This window comes from Pteropus vampyrus, unplaced genomic scaffold (assembly GCF_000151845.1).
Source record: "Pteropus vampyrus isolate Shadow unplaced genomic scaffold, Pvam_2.0 Scaffold104, whole genome shotgun sequence".
Taxonomy (NCBI): Eukaryota; Metazoa; Chordata; class Mammalia; order Chiroptera; family Pteropodidae; genus Pteropus; species Pteropus vampyrus.
The window spans coordinates 2654933-2675430 of NW_011888885.1; positions in this window are offsets into that span (position 1 = coordinate 2654933).

Genomic DNA, 20498 nt, shown 5'->3' on the forward strand with positions numbered 1-20498 from the left:
CATCCTTTCTAAGAAATAGTATCTATTATTGGTTGGGTTGGTTTGATCAGGGGAACCCAAAAGCTTTATTTTCACTAGTGACTATAAAAAAAAAACTGCTATAGGTAAACATAATAATAATCTGTTTGTAGAGAGTCATTTGAGTACTTTTACAATTTTGATAATCTGGAACTTAATTTGCAGCAATGTCTTTTTTTTCCTTCTACTGGTACAAAATTCAGAAGTCAAATTCCATCTATATAACCATCTCATTGTTATGGAATTTAAGGCAACACCGTGAATCTTTAAAATGACATAAGTGTAGTATTTTTTAAAATGTGAAGACCTGGGTAGAAATTATAGTATCATTCTTAGCCATGGCCTGGATGGCCATTTGATAGATAAGCAGTTTCTCCCGATTAGAGACAGAAGCCACCATACTATTTTTTGACTGGATATAACCATGAGATAAGTGTATATGAAATGCTTACACTATGTTATTTCCTATGCCAAAGAAATTCTACCCTCAGGTGTTCACCACTTACACATTTTGTTTCATGTACCTACTAAGAAACTCATGCCTTGACGAACAACTAATATATCCTTTACATTTCAAGTCTCTTTTTTCCAAAAGCCTAATAAGTATCAGATGTAGCCCCACAAGATAGGTAGTGTGGAAGGCAATGAGCATAGGAAATGAGTTTAGTAATTTTCATTTATTAATTATAGGTATATTCCCTGTCAGAGCTACTTTTCAGGACAGAATGTGATTTCTAGTCTCATTTTAGATACAAACCTCTCAGGACAACTGCATCAAATATGTGCCTTTCCAGCACCATTTTTAATGGACATCTAGCAGGTGTTTGGTCTGTTTGATCACCTTGGGGGTTCTGTACTTTTCCAATATGTGGATACAACCTGAGATTGATTTAGTTCTTCAGAGGAGCTCAGTAGATTTTCCCAAATCTCTTTGAAGAAATGGAATTCATCATTTCCAATTTAAAAGTTATTTTTTGAAGAGTAAAGTGGTATCTTACTAAGTGTATACCTCTAGAAAACAAGGAGAAATTTAACTTTTAGATTGAGAATAGCATTTTACCATTACAGTTAGTATCTCTGTCTTCTGACATTTCACAATTTTCCCCATGCACTATGCTTAACCAGAAGAGTTCTTTAGCTCACTCACCGATTTAATAGGCAAGCATTGTTTCTATGACAACAACTTCAACTCAGTAATCTTTCACAGCTTACTAAATATCATTGCTTGCTTGAGAATATTTACATGATTCCTATATATCTGTTGATTGTGGAAGTTAGCCTATGAAGTTGGCCGAAATGGTAAAACTAACAGTTGTTGGTGTCTCACTTTAAACCCATTTGATCTGGTCAGCTTTCGGCTTTCAATTTTATTTAGCATGCTGAAGGGAGAGACTTGAGCTTTGCTATAGTGTTATTTGCTTGTCATTCACACTACAACAACAGAAATTATTTTGCTCACGAGCAAGGTAGGTGCCTTTATAGTTCAGCTACAGCTCTTTAACTTGAAAGCCATGTGCTATATTCCTCGACTTTAGATTCTTCTTTAGATTATGCAATGTAGGGTATTTAAATAAATTTGCTATGGAACAAAAAAATAATAAGGGATACATAATACTTGTATGAGAAATAATTGTAGGAACTTGGATATACTCCTAGACGAATTTTGAGAGACAGACCCCATAAAAGGCTACCCTATAGAAGAGTAACTTAATTTGTTCTATTTGATTTAAGGTGTGTGAACATTTAAGAAGTCAAATGCTAAGCCATCAAGACTCCACTCAGTATAATTTCCCTTGAAAAGCATTCTTTGACAGCCACAGCTTTTTCCCTCTACCTCAGTCATAGCTAGCTGCCTTCTTCTCAATTCTCACCTTTATTCCATACTTATTGACATTGCACTTACCATTTTTTAATTAAAAGAATTTCTCTCTAGGTAAATAAGAACTTCGAGAAAAAAAGAATGCTCATGTTTGTATATCCACTGTCCGGAATATGGACTTACTAATTTTTCTGGAACTATAAAAATTAGCACAATAGATGGATGTTTCAGAGAGAGACTTCAGGTCAAACTAACGAAGGACCTCATTCAATCAGGTATACATTTAACAAACCTTAATGACTAGCTCCTAAATGTCAAGGTGTGAGCTAAGAGCTCACTATGAAATAGTGAAAAAAAATAGCTCCACACTTTTCCCTCATGGAGCTTACTGCTCGTTTTTGGAGACATATGTTAACAAATAACTATACACAAACAGATGTATATATGTGTACGTATATATGTGTATATATATGTGTGTGTGTGTGTGGGTGTGGGTGTATATGTACAATATGATATATATATTACAGATGTATGGATAACATTTTAAAACTATAGTTATCTAAGAATCAAAGTCCTATCCTAGTGTATATTAGAGAAGGGACTAAATGACAAAATGACAACTTGTTGGAAAAGATAGCATAGACCATATTTAAATAGTAGATCCAGGAGCTGGGCTAGATTTGTGTTCTCAAACTTGGCCATATATCAGAATCAACTGGGAATCTTTTACAAAGTACAAATTGCCTGGCCCACCCAAACCTCTTAAATCTACCTCCAGTGTCCAGAGCCTGGAAATTTGTTACTAAAAAGCACCCCAGGTAATTCTTATGTTACAGTGAACCCAGGAAGCATTGGACTGAATACCCTCTAGGTCTCTTCTATTCAGAGGTTTTATGGTCCCAGTGAATAAAAAGATAAATGATCCTTTGATACACCTGTGACTATTGCAATTTCTTTTTTTTAGTATTTTGAATGTTTGAAGATACTGCTTCAATAAATGGACACAGTGCAGTTTTATTGAGAACGCATCTTATAGGTTTCTACAAAAGGTTTGCTGCAAAATCTAATCTTTGGGACATAATATGAAGTAACGACATGAAGTAAAATTGTATGATATCAAGACCTCATATCATTAAAGGAGATGTAAAAGCATGAAGGCATACCATTTAATTTTCTATCTCTCACTGTGCTTTAGAATAGTACCTTGTACATAGTCGATATTTTATAAATCTTTGTTAAATTGAACTGTTGGATAATATGAGGTAAATATATAATTTTTCAGAACACCCATGGTTTTTGGTTGCTTTTGCCTATTTGCCAAGTGTATAAGGTGAAAGTTATACCAAGACTGAGAACCCTTATCTTTGTACTATATGTCAATATGATCCCTATAGGAATATTATAAGTACTACTTATCATTGTTGGAGCCTTGTATCTGAGTGTCATAGTAGCATATATTTACCATTTTGCAACAATTTTTATATTCTTACCTGAAAATACAAAGCAAGAAGACTAAAATTCTAAGGAATAGGACATGATGTCAAAATATCAGTTGATTCTGGGGGGAAAATTCCTTTAAATAATTGATTCATTTAACAGAGATAACCTGTTGATTAGCTTATATTTCAAGTACCTGTATCTACTGTTATACAAGCTGCTAATATTCAGGAATTATTGGGAAACCACTAGATTTAACCTCTTGCTATTAGTGAATATACATTTGGTTTAGTAAGTAATGGATATTGCTGGCATAGCAAATTTTGGGCAGGATTGTATTCTAAAATCAGCACTTAGTAGTTGCTTAAGGAAATGAATGAATGAATAAATGAATAAAGAAATGATTTTCAAATATCAACAAACATGGAATTTTCAGCCCAAGTAAACTTTACAAACATAATTCAGATCATATTACCAAAAAAAATCTTCTTTATAAAAATCTTCAATAGCTCTCCATTTCACTGCTTAAAAACTCAACACTTTTTTCATGGCATTCAAGGCCCTGAATAATTTGCCCTTTGCCAGCTTTCTCCGTTATCTAGTTTCACCCCTCCCCCATTTTAAAAATGATATTCCAGCCACACCAGTCTTGTCTTCGTTTTTTCACACACCCAGCTTTTTCTCGACACAAGGACTTAGCATGCCTTGCTCTCCCTGAGACTGGCTCTCTCTCATTCTCGTCTTCCATTTAATAGCTGTGTGTCTTTGTCTCCTCTTGGGTTTGAATATTGACTCCACTGCTTCCTAGTTTTATGACCATGAACAAGTGACTCAATCTCTCTGTGCTTCAGATTTTTCCTCTATAAAATTTACCAATTGTATCTTCCTCATATGGGTACTATGAGGAATATGTACAAAATTAATGAAGAAGTGCTTAGAACAGCCTGGCACACAGTAAAAACTTAATATATGTTGCTTATTATTACCATATTTTGTAACTGAATTTATTTGCTTGTATTACTGTTTACTCTATTTCTCCTATTAGATTGTCAGTGTGTGAAAAAAGACGACCACTAAGCCACAGAGCTTTAATCCAAAGAGTGTTAGACCCAGAATAAGAGGCCCAGGCTTTTTTATCTGATCATGAGCAAGAAACATCACTTTTCTGAAATTCCATTTTCTCATATTCGATAAAAAGTGGGATTGTGGGGCAGACCAAATCTCTCGATTCTTCTTTGGCCCTTAAGTAAGAATGTTGCTAATTTGCAAATAATTAAGCCTCATTCCAAAGGTGATATAATTTTTTCCAATTTATAAAAGATTCTTGACAATGCATTTTGACTTACCTAAGAATTATTTGCTGAATTATGGTAGAGAAACATTAACAAATATTTGTTCATGAGCATGCATAGGTTAATGGATACCTGCAGACGCTTACATGTATTAACATGTTTAAAAGATACTGGGGGATGAATTTTTGGTGTGGTAAAATGAAGCCCTGCAAAAAGCAGATAAAGAGCTTGATCTTCAGTCTGAATTTGAGCCCCTTTGACAATTTTTATTTTGGCAAGATTAGTGTGTTGGATTTATTTATCAGGTATTATGTTTTTAATCTGAATAAAATACATACAGAATTCAGTTTTCATCCAGATTTGATTGACTATAGGTAGGTGTGACTGTATGTAATTCAATTTATTCTCATAGCCTCATTCTCATAGCACGGTACTGGTCTCTGGCAGGAGGTACGGCTGGTGAGCCAGCAAAGCTTCATCTCTATTTGCAGCTGCTCCCCAGCGCTAGCATCACCGCCTTAGCTCCACTTCAGATCATCAGGCATTTGATTCTAATAGGAGCACTGGTCCTCGGTGTCAAAAAGGTTGGGGACCACTGGAAAACTGTTGGAGAAACATAATAGATGATTCATTAAATATTTTTAGCAAATTCCGCTTTCATCTCATTGAAAATTTACCTTATAAGAAAGAAAATATTTGAAAGTGGAAAATAGATAGAATAGCAGGAAGTTGTCCTGGAATATTTCCACATTGTAAATGGGACCTTTGAGACAAGCCTTGTTTCCTACTTCATTAGAATATAATATTATATAAAAGAGCTATCTCAAATAGGATAGGAAAAAACATTCTCAATTTCATCGGGTTTTATAATTACTAGATTTATTAATTAAATAGATACATTTTATCAAACCAATAAAAATTAAGCATTATAATGATTTACCAAAAACTGAAAGTATTGTATTATCTATTTGATGCTTTCATGAGGCACAGTCGATTTTTATTAATTTTACATATAAGAAAAGTGTTAAAATATTACTAGGAGAAAACCTGCATTTAACATTACTGCTATTAATTCTTAATCATGCAGAGAATCTATTACTTCAAATTACAGTTTAGTGTTAACTTCAATCTGTGAGCTAATAATAACACCGTCAGGTTTCATCCTTGTGTAATTATTTCTTTACTATTTACAAAGTACTTATACATACCATATCATTTTTAATACTAAAGCAAACTTTTGAAGTAAACAGCATAGATATTATTTGTTGTATCTTACTATTGAGAAGTTAGAACCCAGATAGTACCTTTACAAATTCACATTTATAAAAAGTGACTTGAATTGGAACAAGGCACAGATATTCATAGTAATTTTAGAGATCTCTGCAATATACCACAGAACACATAAAAAAAAAAAAACTACAGTAATCATAGTTCTCAAGTATGAACTCTGTAAAGTTATTATCTCTCAGATGTTTTCTTTTTTGGCACGTAACGTAAGTGTAGTAACTAAGGTCAATTTTGCTGTGGTGAGGACAGTGTGTGATAAAATATGTTACACTCAGCGTTGAACCTATCTCATAGTAAATATTCAACAAACCATATCTTCAAGAAAAAATAATAACGTGAGGTGTTCAGGACTGATACAAGGTGAACTGGTTTGGTAAGATCTTGAATATTTCTGCTTTATATGATCTAGGACTTGAAATTTATCTGAAAGACATCTATAAGGCTTCATCTAGAGCGTGTCTCTATAGTTTCTTTTTTTTTTCAGGTTCACTTGTGAAATAGTGATTTTGTGGTGTTATTTGTCCAGAGGGACTTGTGAGTCTTGGTAGAGTTGTAAAATTTTAGATTTGAGAGATCTTAATGATTCATATTGTCTTTCACTTTGCACTGCTTTTGAACACTCCGCAGAGAAGTATCCAAACAATTAGCCCTTCTGGGTGGAAACAGATGGGTTTTGAGAACCTGCCTAGTCAGTAAAACTGAGAGCTGTCGTTTATTCAGTGTGCATTCATTGAGCATCTATTATGTACTAGGCATATATTAGGCAGACCATTAATGTTATAATCTTCCATGTGACATGCTCTTTGCCTGGAAAAAGTGTTTATATAAAATATATTAAAAATTAATATAGATATATTTTAAAAACTAGGGTTATTTTCTCTGGTGTGGGAAGCATTTGTACATATAAAAGGACAGTGGTTATAACTGTTACTTTAGTGATTAGTTTAAAAGATCCCTACAATAAAGACTTGGCTGGGAGAATAATGACAGTTGTAATTCATATCTGTGTTTGATAAAACATTGAATGGTGAAACTAGAACCAAGATGTACATGACAGTAGCTTCAGAAAGGCAAAAAGAACCAGGAACATAGAGTGTTAGAAGAAAAAAATATATATATATGCATTGAATGCCCCTAGTATATTAACCACTTTACATCTTACATAGTTTTGCCTTTTAAAGTTATTTCTCCTGTTTTCCCTTTCTCAATGAATCTACTCAATTCCTCGGGCTCCAAACCTAGCTCTTTTCTTATTTCCTTATTTAATCATTAATTATTCTGTGAATTTGACTTTCTTGAAACCTCTTGAATCTGTCCACATATTATTGTTCTTTCTGTCACTGTCTTAATTTGGGCCACCATTATCCCCTATCACTTACTTCAGTAACAACCTACTAATTGGTCCTTCTTTCTCCAAGTTTGTCTCCAATCCAGCCAGTCCCATGCATAAAGCCATCCAATGTTATTTCCAAACCATACATCTAAGGCACTTTCTTCCCTTCCTCGAAGTTCCGTTGGCAATGCCATTCACAGCAGTGGTGCCTCCATCTTTTCCTTCTCAGCCTTCCACTCTTACTACTTGTCCCACTATATGCTCCCAGCCCATGATATGCTAGTACCAAAGATGCTACGACACTATAGTAAGTAACCCATGCATTACAGCCGGGTAGACAGAGTATCAGTTTTATAATGATCAGTTACTGATCTTGAGGTTTAAATGAGATATGTAAATTGCTTAATATAGTGTATGACCCATAGAAAGCTCTCTAAAATGGCTATTCATATCTTATTTTCTTTGCCTCAATGTCCTCTCCACATAGAACTCTATACCTCCCTCATCTCCCTTATTTCTCTTGGTTACCTCCTTATGTGTTTTAGATATTTTATAACTTACATCTCATATGTAAGATGGTCTCTCTCAGTTCTTAAGATTTCATTAGATAATCTCCCATGTACTTCATTGTTTATGTGTGTTGAAGCACTTTTCTGAATTTGCCACTCACATGTTTTCTACACTACACAGTAAGCTCCTTAAGTGCAGTGACTATGTTCTTTACTAGTTATTTCTAGTGCATCATATAGGTGCCACTCAAAAAGTCTTGTGAATGAACAGTGAATAAATGCATGCCAGAACTAATAATTATAGATACTATTTATGGATGTTTTATCATGTGCCATACCCTTGGCCACATTCTCAAGTATCTTTCTCACTTTCTCTGTCTCTCTCTCTCTTTCTCTCTCTCTCTCTCTCTGTCTCTCTGTCTCTCTGTCTCTCTGTCTCTCTCTCTGTCTCTCTCTCTCTTTCTCTCTCTCTCTCTCATGTGTACATATATATTTGTCTCTCTTTCATGCATATATACACATATATACATATATCTGTATATGTGCATATATACATAAATACAAAAATAAAATATTTTATATAAAATTTTATATATGCTATGTATTATACGTGTGTATATATATTTTTAATTCCATTTAACTCGTAAAGCAATTTTATAGCTCTCTGAGGCATTACTATCTTCATTTAACTGATGAGACATTTGAGGCTCAGAGATAGTTATTCTTCACTGCTGAATAGTGGCTGGGATTTAAACTTACATACAACTTTATGTAATGTTTACCAGACCACACTGTCTCCAGTTCATAGTCTAAGTGTTATAGTGAAAGCAAATTCTGTTATGAAAAGGAATTGAAGAAAATAGAAGACAGCACCCTGACACGTTTGGAAGATTACAGTAGCGTGATATTTTACCGGGCTCGCATAATTGTTCAAAGCCATCAGTAACTGGTATTTTTAATTCATAGAAATCAAAGATAATAAATAGGTAGAACTATATAACTTTAGGTTATATAGTTCTGAGATGGTTTCTGACACGGCAGCCTTCTCTGCTCAGCCTTCATTTTCATGTACCCTCCATGGGTCCCCGTGGTTTTTAGCCTTTCTTCGCTTGCAGCTAATGTGTTTTTATGTATATTCTCACAGAGAGTATACCCGAGTCTCTCAGCAAAACACAGCTGAAGAACACACACAATGGTGCTGGAAGTATGTTCTCTAACAGGGGAACTGTTTCACTCATCTGAAAGAAAATTAACCTTTTGGTCGAGCACAGTCAGCTCTCATTTTGAAGTCTGGAGCGTGACTCCACGTGGAGCTAAGGTTGCACGACCTCCTCTGTTTTTGCTTAGAATTTTTTCTTTCTCCCTTCTGAATCTGTAAACAAGATCTTTTCTCTCGGCCTGCATAGTTCTTATAGTGAGTCTCCGGCCAAAAGAAAATGATTCTTCCAAAGTGTAGAGAGAAATTGGCCAGATTTGAGCGTGTTTTGGATTAAAAGCGGCAATCATGTGCCAAAATCGTAAAGAACATACACGTCCCCTCTGCTCAACTCATTTGTATATAAATTATGGATTGTGTGGCTGTGAATCAGTTGTGCAGAAAGAAATGCACAGCTTCTCTGGCACTTTGTGGAAGAGACCAGTTTCTCACTTTATGGTGGTTAGATTTTATTCATAAGAATGTTCCCTCATGTTTTGCAATTTAGCTACAGCAATTTACATGTCAAAACACACCACCATTTTGAAGCTGTTCCATATCACAACTAATAATAATTCTGTTTCTTACACCAGTAGTTCAAGCTCCTATTTAAAAAGATTCCACAAATCAGTAGATCTTATAGCAAGGTAAAAAGGGCTGGTTTCAATTTTGACACAGTCTTTTAACTAATACGAAAAAACCTAAATAACGTTCTTTGACAAACCACTATGAAAAAGCCCAAAAACAAATTTTATAAAATAAAGAAATAATCCTGTTGTTCCTTTGTGTTATATTGATATAGTGCTTTTCAATTTACAAAATTTAGTTACATTTATTGGTTCCCGTTTAACAATTTGGATCAGGCCCCAAATTTTGAGTATCTACTTTTTAGTAATCATTGAACTAGGCTCATATAATCTTCACTATAATCATGTGAGGCTGGCTGTATTTTACTTGCGATAAGTATACTGTCTTATTTCTTATACAAGAGAGGAAATTGAGGCTCAAAGAAGTGAAATTATAAAACCAAGTCAAGCACAGCTAATCATTGTAAGAAAGAGGATTTAACACTCTTTTTATGAAAAATCTTATACCTGTTTTGTGATATTTTTGTCTCTATTCTACAACTAGACATAACTCCCTTAGGAATGAATACCAGTCTTAGCCACAGCCAAATTATTTAGTAACACTGCAGAAAACAATTACTCCTTAGAAGATCTAAGAATTTCCCAAAATGAGCTATTTGGAAAATTTCCAAATTATTCCTATCTGCTGTATGTTGAGCAATAAAAGAAATTGTTTTCTTGCATTTTTCCCCTTTGTGTTTGTATACCTGCTCACAAAAATCATCTTATACACAATGCAAGGTAATAAACTATAGCTTGTAATGGCTACAAAGCCTTGCCCATGTGGAAATAGAACTGAAATTCCATTAATAGCAATGTATCCTTCAAACACAATCAAGTTTGACAAACATTAAACAATTGGGGCAGGCTCTAGTGACCAATGTTTCCTCTGAGTGCTTTTTAGGTGTCTCATCACCAAGCTATTATTCTAAAATGCTGAGAAGAATAAGTGATTTCCTTCAGGTAAATCACAGTGGATTGAAATGCCACATAGGAGTAACCATTGCTCATTTTCTTTGGGGGAAAATAAGGTGAGCATCCTATTCATAAACTTTTTTTTTTCTTTTAATGCTGGTTCTCTTGAATTTTCATTTTCTTTGAGGCTCCTCAAACTATGTTGCCATTTGATTATAATTTCAAATAAAATTGTCATTTTCTCAACAAAATAAGCATATTCTTATTCACTCATGAAAACATAACTATAACTAACTGATCAATGACCTTTTTCCCTTGGGTATGAAACAAAATAGTTTGTGGCTGCCAATGGACTAGAGAAGATTTCTTTAACAGGAAACATCTCACCTAACTAAATAAAGCATCTTGCTCACACAAACCAATTTTAAGCTCATTAAGAGACATTCTTTGAGAGAATCTAAATACATCTGCTTTTTAAGCCTTCTCTGGCTATTTTAGATGGGAAGAGACCTTAGAATCTATTGTTTAGTTCTTGAGGGGAAAAAAAGCTTCATAATGACACATTTTTATCTTTGAAATGCACACTGAGAGACCTCAGTTTTTGCCATTATTATCACAATGAGATGAATAAAATTTTACAGTACAGGCTATAAGTAGAGAGATTCAAGCAACAGACACAAGAGAACACCATCTCCAAAAGTTATCTGCTTCTTAATCACGTATACTTTTTCGTTTGGTAAGAAGAAAGCTTTTCTTTCCTCTTTCTTCCTTCTTCCTTTCTTTTGCTTTCTCTCCTTCCTTCCTTCCTTCCTTCCTTCCTTCCTTCCTTCCTTCCTTCTCTCTCTCTCTCTCCTTCCCCCTCTGTCTCTCCCTCCCTCTCTGTCTCTCCTTCTCTCTCTCTCTTTCTATCTGTATGTCTCTCTCTTTCTTTGCATTTTTTTTTCTCGTTCTGGAAAAATTGAAACAACTCAAAAAATACAGAGAATAGGATAATATACTCATCACCCGCAACAATTTTTTCATCTATATTCCTTCCTACTCAACTTGATCATCCTTAGATTATTTTGAAGCATATCTCATTTTATTCATAAATATTTCAGAATATATTTATACAAGATAATCACGTTATTTTAAATCATGTTATTTTACATCTAACAAAACGAACACTCCCTAATATCACCAGTAGGTAATTATCATCCAAACAGCCCCAATAGTGTCTTTCCATTTGATTTGTTCAAATATACTGAATTGCTCTGAGATTTCTGTTAATATCTTCTAATCTGTATGTTGCTTCTCCAATCTTTTATTTTTTCAATTTATTTGTCGACAGAAACCATTGTTCTGTAGTGCTCTTAATATTCTAGATTTTGTCAATTTCTTCCCTGCGATACTATTTAAAATCTTCCTCTTTCACTTTATTTTCTGTAGATAGTTTGATATAGAGGCTTGGTTAGAATACTACAGAGTTTGGGTTGCATGCTTATTTGGTCTCATTAGAAGACACATGATGTATGGTTGTCTCTCTCTTTTTGTGATATTGTAGTAGATCCTATTAATTCAAAAATTATCTCTCTGTCTTCCTCATACTTCCTTCTCCCCACATCTCTACTCCACTGGTGTTGAGATTAGCCAGTTGACTTGCTCTATTTTATGGAATGTGAACGAATACAACATACACCACATCTGCACCATGGCCTCAAATGTATTTGCGTGGTCTGGCTTAGCCTTCTAGAACTTCTGCCTTCTGCCATGTGCATATTGTGTTTCAAATAATTCCTGCTTCTTCCATCTTAGGTTATACATTGTGAAGACAGAGGAGTAGGCCTGAAACCAACTCACAGTTTGAAATTAAGTACAGCTTAACATCAGCTGACCCATAGACCCAGCTGTTTCATAACCCAAAAACAAACTGTTGTTTTATGCTACTAAACTTTGTGATCATTTCTGAAATAACATCATTGAAGCAAAAACTTAATGATATAGGCATAAAATTGATCAATGGATTGAGGTGTTATAGTATTACTCTGTCCTCTTTTCACTTAATGATTTTGGCAACTATTGATGATTATTGCTTAGAGCCTTTATTTTATGAGAGTTTAAAAAGTGGTGCTATTTTAAGTCTATTGTTTCTTATTCATGCATTTCTCCCAGAAGGGAACCTGAGGAGGTACTCTTAGTGTAGGGATGGGTCAAGAGAACTAAATGTTAAATCAAGATATATGCAGAGACTGCAGATATATGTTTATCAGATGGTGAGAAACCTACAGACCAAAGGAAGATTCCTGCTACCATTTCTAACAAACCATTTACTGATACTGTGAAGGGAAGACAGTCATTCATTCCCTAGGGCTAAAACCATGGGGAACCTATAGATCAAAGGCTGTGGATTACCAGCAGACTTTCTCACCGCATACCCATTTTTTCATACTACATACTTTTGTCTTTCACACTGTATACCCATACCATCAAAGGAAAATGGGCAAATGAAGTTTAAACTGTAACTCACAGAAGCTAAAGAATGATATATAAACTGAATTCCCCGAACACTCCCTCTCATTGTCTTTGTTCCTGTCATCATTTCTGTCCCTCTCATTGTCATCGTTCTTCTCATTGTCTTTTCTCCCTTGGCTCTCTCACTCTTTGACTCTGAGAGGAGACCATGCTCTATTCATGGAAAGTTACCCTTTCTGAAAAACACTTTCTTTTTGATGCTAACACTGGTGTACGCTTGAATTCTTTCTTGTGCTCAGTCAAGAACTCTTTCTCTTGGTGCAAGACTTGCCCTCCCCGGCCCTGGGGGGAATTTCCCTGTCTCACATCACTCTGAGATGGTTTATAAAGGAAAATCAGGGTGATTTTTTTTTTTTACTATTCTTTCCATTTATTTTCTAGTTTTAAGAATAATGATCTGGTTCCCTAGCATCCTTCAAAGTTAATGAGTTTGGGTGTGTGTGTGTGTGTGTGTGTGTGTGTGCGTGTGTGTGTGTGTGTGTGAAGAATTATGTACTCATGAATTTCATCACTATAAACATTAAACACTATGTGATGTACTTTCACTAACTGCTAATATTAATCTCTTTGATGGTCATATCATCTACTCTTAAAATGTTACTTCTATTGATATTTTTCTTAAAACAGAGAGGTGGAGTCCTTCACTTTCATTTTTCTAGTGGAGCTACTTTTCCTTTCTCTAAAACATAGAAATCACTTCTAGGGTTTAGGGAGTCAGAGAAATTGCTGACAGTAAAATTGCTTAATGGACTGAGTTAAAGGCAATGGTTACTGGCAGTTAGAAAATCCCCAGAGTGGGGTGTAGTGTATTGCCAAATAGTTCGGAAATGTACTATCTAAGATTTAGGGACCGTACAATGCATGAAGTTCCATTGTTAGAGGATTCTTGACACAAAGATGGAGTCTCAGTTAAGTGATTTTCAGTAAATGACAAATAAAGGAATAACTGCCTGGAGCATTAGTCTCACTAATTCAGTATGTATAGCCATTCAAGTTATTAGTTTTTTAATTAACACTGAAAGATATGAAAGTACCTAATTGTATTCTATTCTAATTATGTACATACATGAAAATTAAAATTCTGTTTTTCTAATGTTCACTTTAAGAATGTGCAAATAGAGTTGATATTTTCTTAATAAATGTCTCTCAACTGTTATTATGTTTCTAAGCAAAATGGAAAAATATACAAGTTAATATTGTTCATTTAAGTATGTTGCATCCAGTTGGGATTATAGAATTTAAACAGGCTTTACATGAGGGTATTAGAGATATACCATGTCCATTTATTTAATTCACTGTAATAATAATCTGCTCATTGAATTATTTAACACATCTTTTTATAAAAGATGTGCTTTTAAGTTTGAATGCAAGCAGATTAGATTGTTACATTTGTTTCCTTTAAGACAAAAATCAACTGAAAGGGCTGTCTCAGAACCTATAGAATAAAAATAAAATGAAGGAAAAGAAATACAAATTTGAGAAAAAGTGTAAGAGTTCTACTTTGACTCACTGATTGCAAACTTGGGCTCAGTTTTAATGATATTGGTTTAGGAATATTACTGAGGAAAGTCTCTCATCCTGAAATCTTTTCAGTTCTTTTATTGAAACTTCAAGACAAATTCTTGTTTTAAGGTTTTTTTATACTTTATTTTATACCTTAAGGATACACACTGTCTGTGCTGATAACATAATCTAATAGGTATTTGATATAATGATTCAAATAGTGAGCCAACTGCAGTGTGTAAGAACTGGGGCAGAACTGGGGCAGATTTCTGTGTTGGAAAGTTCTGTGTCAGCCCAAGAGGATTTGATTTGACATGTGTCTGGTCTAAAGAGATTTGACAGGATGATATATAAAGGGTTAACAATGTTGCCCTGCCACACCTAGACTTAAAAACTTTAACTACCCTCCATCTCCACCTGAGATATGATATAAGAAGCCCACACTTCTCCATGGTGAAGGAAAGAAGTAGTCACATAATTAGAGTAGAAATAATTCATGTTTCAAAATTCATAGTCTTCTTTCTGATGAAAGACAAAACAAATTGGAAAGAATCATGGTTGAGATGGCCATCCCAACCCTCTCTTCAGCTACCTCCACCTCTTTTAAGTTGAAAAGGACAGAAGATAGAGACCAAGGTCTTACAATCCTTTACAACCTTCAAAGAAGGCCATATACCTTGCCTTCCTCACCCAGTTAAGTATATGAGATATTAGTTTTAATTCTCTATTGCTGCACAACAAACCACCCAAAAATTGTGGCCTAACACAACAATTTATCATCAATCATAATTTCTCATGATTCTACAGGTTGACTAGGTTCAACTGGATAGTTTTTATGTTCCATACAATGTTGACTGGGGCTGAAATTATCAGGGGGTTTAACTGGGTTAAATATTCAAGATGGTTTAATCACATGACTTGTGCACTGATGATAGCCAGAAGACTGGATTGAGCTAGGCTAGAGCACTAAGATAGCTTGGTCCCTCTCTTTCTTTTTCTCTTTCTTTCTGTCTGTCTGTCTTTCTGTCTGTCTGTCTGTCTTTTGTAGTCTCAGGGTTCTTTCATCTTTTTCTCTCAATATGTTTTCTCCAGCAGTTTAGCTGGGCCGCTAACATGGCCACTTAAGGCCTCCAAGAGGACAAAAGTAGAAGCTTCCAGTCCTTCTTAAAGGTTAAACCCAGAACTTTCACAATGACACTTTGGTTATATTCCATGCACAGATTCAGCATTGAAGAAGACTTCCACAAGGGTATGGATGTGATGCATTGGGAGTCAACTTTGAAGAGTAGTTACCGTGAGAATGGAAATCCCTTTTAAATTTATGAATCTGAGAAAAGAAAGGATATGGCATGCTTTTTCCTGCTTGCCCTTGGAGGTGGCAATCCCCACACTTTTTTCCAGCAATCTCACAGACTGGGTTGTACAACTTAGGTTTGTGGATGTACTGGATAGATCGACCCAAGAGGACAACCTGAGCTTGGCTTTGAAGGGAGTCGGTGAACCAGGAGAGGCTTGCATACTGGTGAAGAAGTGCTGGGTGCTGTATCAGACAAATGGAGATTTACACAGAGAAGTTCCTATGCCTTTATAGAAAACTCATAGCTCATAGATTATAAAAGCCTCTGCAAAGCATACATTTCATCTCTCTCTAGAATCAGACTTATTCTTATCACCGGCAGTCAGTTGAGAACCTGAAGTTCTATAACTTGATCTATAAGGTTAATTATAATTTCTAGATAGCATAATACATATTTTTTTCTATTCCAGCATGCTGAAAAATGTGTAGCCATTAAAACTGTGTTCTGTCAGAATTCATTTATTTATCCAACAAATATCTATGGGGAACTTAGGCACTGTTTTAGGAGACACAGTAGTGCCATTTATGGAAGGCTTTCATTTCATTTATTCCTATGTAAGAGGAAGCAGATAATACAGAAAAATAGAATTTATAGTATGTGTGATACGTTACATTAAGAAAAATAAATCAGGAAAGGAGTTACAGTGTATGTATGTGGGAGGGTGGAAGTGGAGGCCCTGCTGAGAATATGTCATTAAATATCTGCAGGAAGGAAGGGCACCATCCATGCAGATATCTATCCAAGTGGAGAGAACAAGTGCAAAGACCCGAAGGTGAGAACATGTCTCACTTGTTTGTGGAATCACAAGACAGCCTTTCATGCTGCACTAAGATGAGCAAGGAGGAACATAAAATATAATGAGTTAGGAGAGGTAAAGGAGAGCGTGTTGGAGAGTAAAGAGTCTGACAGCCTTTCTTAACTCTGCGAGAGAATTATACCATATAAAAATGATTTGAGTGACTTTTTTGTCAACTATTTCAAGGATGGCACACAGCTAGTACCATTCCAGATGCATAAAAAATAAGTAAATTCATGACATGCAATGGAGGCCTCAGAACATCAGGGCTCAATTCGTTCAGGAAACCTCAGTTGAAAAATCTTGGCTTTATAGGTCACTACAAGGTCTTAGATTTTACTGTGAGTTATATGGAGAGAGGAGTGAGGTTATCTAATGTACATTTTTTAAAAATCTATGTGGATTCTGGTAGTGTGGAAAATTTCCTAAACTTCTAGTCATGTATTTTAATATATCTTATGCAGAGGAAGGACATCAGGTTTGCCTCATGGAGGTACTAAATATATCTCAATTTTTAAAGACAAGTTCATTGAATATAGTTTTGTGTATGAGACTAAATCCAAAGAAACAAAAATATCAGTATAACTCATGAACTAAATAACTTTAGTGTATGTGTAGAAACCATGATGGATTTCATATACTTATTTATTAATGTCTGTGGGAATATGAGACTAAAGTTCTACATTTTAAATGAACTTTAGAATGTCATAGCTCTCATTCATTTGTTCACTCCTTCGATATAAATATCTATTGTGCTAATTTATGGTATTACACAAAACAGAAGTGACTCCCATAGGAGAAAGACAGAGAGAGAGAGAGAGAGAGACAGAGACAGAGACAGAGACAGAGACAGAGACAGAGAGACAGAGACAGAGAGGTTGGAACCTTGATGCCAGTTCCTGGTTCCTATTTTTCCTAATATCTGATTGTTCATCAATAGACGTATTTTTTAATCTCTTGGCTATACCAGTATACTTTAGATAAATGTTCAGTTTTGCTTAGGCTAGTTTATTATGGGTTATTTTTTTCTATCCAAGAAGCATCTTAATGAAAACAACTCTTAGCTACAATTTTCATTCTTGCAAAGCCACAGTGTTACATGACTTCTACTTGCCATATTGGACAGATAGAAAGGAGTTAACTGAGTGTGTTATTATCTTCAATCCATTCATTTTTAAAAAAACATCTGATCCAATAACAAGCTAATTGATTTTGTTGTGTCAGAAATGGCCATCAATTGCCCTCTCTGCTTTTCTGCTCTTCAGAGAGAAAATTTTCTCTAAATGGATTTCAAATGGTGTTTGTTGAATTTTTCTCTGTCTTAAGTGCCTTCTAAATATTTCAGTGGTGATCGCCTGCCAGGCTATGATAATTCGTCATTATGAAGAAGGAGGAAATATTTTTGTAGGAAATATATTTAAATAATTCTGCATTGTACAAAACCATCTTGTTCTGATTGCTATACAGCATTCCTTATATGAATGTACTGCCATATATATGGTTTGGGGTTATGAAATTTTGAGTTATGGAATTGATACCAGATTATGAATCTGAACAGGACACTGATGACAATGAATGGGACAGAAAAGATATGACACTTGGTTGCAAGTTGGTTTCCCAGGAAAATGGCCTCTGAAATGGTGATGATTGCATAGGAAGCTTATTGGAATCTATTCTCTCAAGCAACACCTGGGGGAGAGTAGAAGGAAGTAGGATGAAGCAGAGTTGGGCTGTACTGTTGTCATAACATGGCCTCAGCCAACCCCACCTGGGACGATCCTTCAGAATGGTCTTAGTTTCCATCAAGAGAACAAGGCCTTTGTGGCTCCCCATCAACCAGTCATTAGATTCATGCTACCTATTAAACAGAAATGATAAAAAAAAAAATTGAAATAAATACCTAAAATTAAATAGTTATTTTGTGGTGAATGCCATGTGTTCATATCTCCTGGAGACCTCATTGACCGCATAGTGGGCTTATGATGAAGGAAAAAGGAAAAAATCTAATCAAATTGCCCCACCTTCAATGCTATATCTCCATGTCTGTCATTCATGGTGGAAAAGAGGAACGGAACAAAAAGAAGGTAAAGGGAAGAAACATGAGAAACAACATTTATTGATCATCACCTAATCCAAGTTACTCTACACATTTTACATATTTTGTCTCACTAAACCCTCATCACTATGTGAAGTAGTAATTATTATCCTCACTTAAAGGAAAAAGAAAATGGAACACTATAGATTGACATTTAATAAGTGTTATAAATAAAACTCACACATATATTCATCTAATTCCAGTTTGTTTTTTCTTTCAACTAGACTTTCTTTTCAAAGAATGAGAGGAAGTGAGCATACAATGTAGGAGACCAGGTGAATACTTTTCCCTTACTTGCAACTGAGCATGCATAATTTAACTTACAAGAACCAGGCGTTACTTACACCAGATCTTTCTCCGACTTCAACCCTGCTTTTGTGTGTGACAAACACATTTAATGCACCTTCCCACTAGAAAATAAGCCCCATCATGACAGAGACCTTGGTTACTTCCCTATCTCCAGCATCTAAAGCATGGCTACAGGGATTTCAATAAATATTCATTGAACGAATAAATGTACTTATCAGCTCTCATAGTTCTATGATGCTTAAATACCAATCTGATATGTATCTGATGAAGCCAGTCAGTTAGGAATAGATATGAAATGTGGAATTTGTACAAACATTGAACATAACTCAGGAATTTCCCCATTTTCAGAAAACTAATGGAGTTATGGCATCATCCAAAGGTACACACTTACAACTTAGGGTTTTCAACATAAAGAACCCTTTCAATGGAAGGTAACTTTCAGTTTGTTTCTGTCTTTCCCTGCTTTCTTACCTTTTCCATTTTTCTTCATAACTTTTATTATATATATACATACATATATATTAAATAATATATATTTATATATATGGTGAAAAAATATATTTTTACATATATATTTATTTTTTACACACACATACATATATATGTGTGTGTGTGTGTGTGTGTAGTGGAATATACAGTGTGGAAATATATAGAGAGAGTGGAAATAACTTCTGAGAGAATAAAACACCAAAGCCATCAGAATCAGAGACTCTGAAACTGATGGGGAAAGCAAGGACCAGATGTGGCAACATTTCCAGAGGTGGCAGCCAAGGAGTTGCAGCTAGCATAATTTATCTATAGTTAAAATAAAGTGAACAAAAGATCCCTTGTGAAGATGTTGACTGAATTTTTGTTTAAAGCAAGTGGAATAATAACACACATACCCCAAATAGGAGAGAACTGAACTTGGAAAATCATTTTGATAAGAGGAAAAAAAGAACTTTTGAAATTATGCTGCCTGATATTTTGCTGTTGTGAGGTTCATTATCATTGGAAAAGTAATTGAATTTCAAGCACTCCTGCTTTGGGGCATCTACAAGGACCTCATAAATATCAAATCCATTTGCCATATAATAAAGAAAACCGGTGTCACTGATACTCCACTACTGGATCCGCAGAAAGGACAGAAATTTGATCATTGCAAAAAAGAGTTTGATCTACTGTCCTTCTTTAGGGTTTAAGCCCAAGTTCAATAACTAGCTAGTCACTGTGCCAAACATTTTCTCATGCCTGGAAAGTAGAGATGCCCTAGCTTACCACACTGCTCCCTCCAAGTGGTTTTCCTGTCTACCCATGGTCAGAGTAAGAAAACCACTACATTTTGGACAACTCTAACAAATGGGGAGTGCTACCTTATTTTAAGCTAAAAATTTGCTTTCTTGCAAGTAATTAGCCTGGTGGTTCTAGTTCTGTCTTCTAGAAAATTTGGAAGAAGATTAATTCCATTTCCCCAAAGATAGTTTTTAAAATAATTAAAGTCAACTCTTCTTTAGGC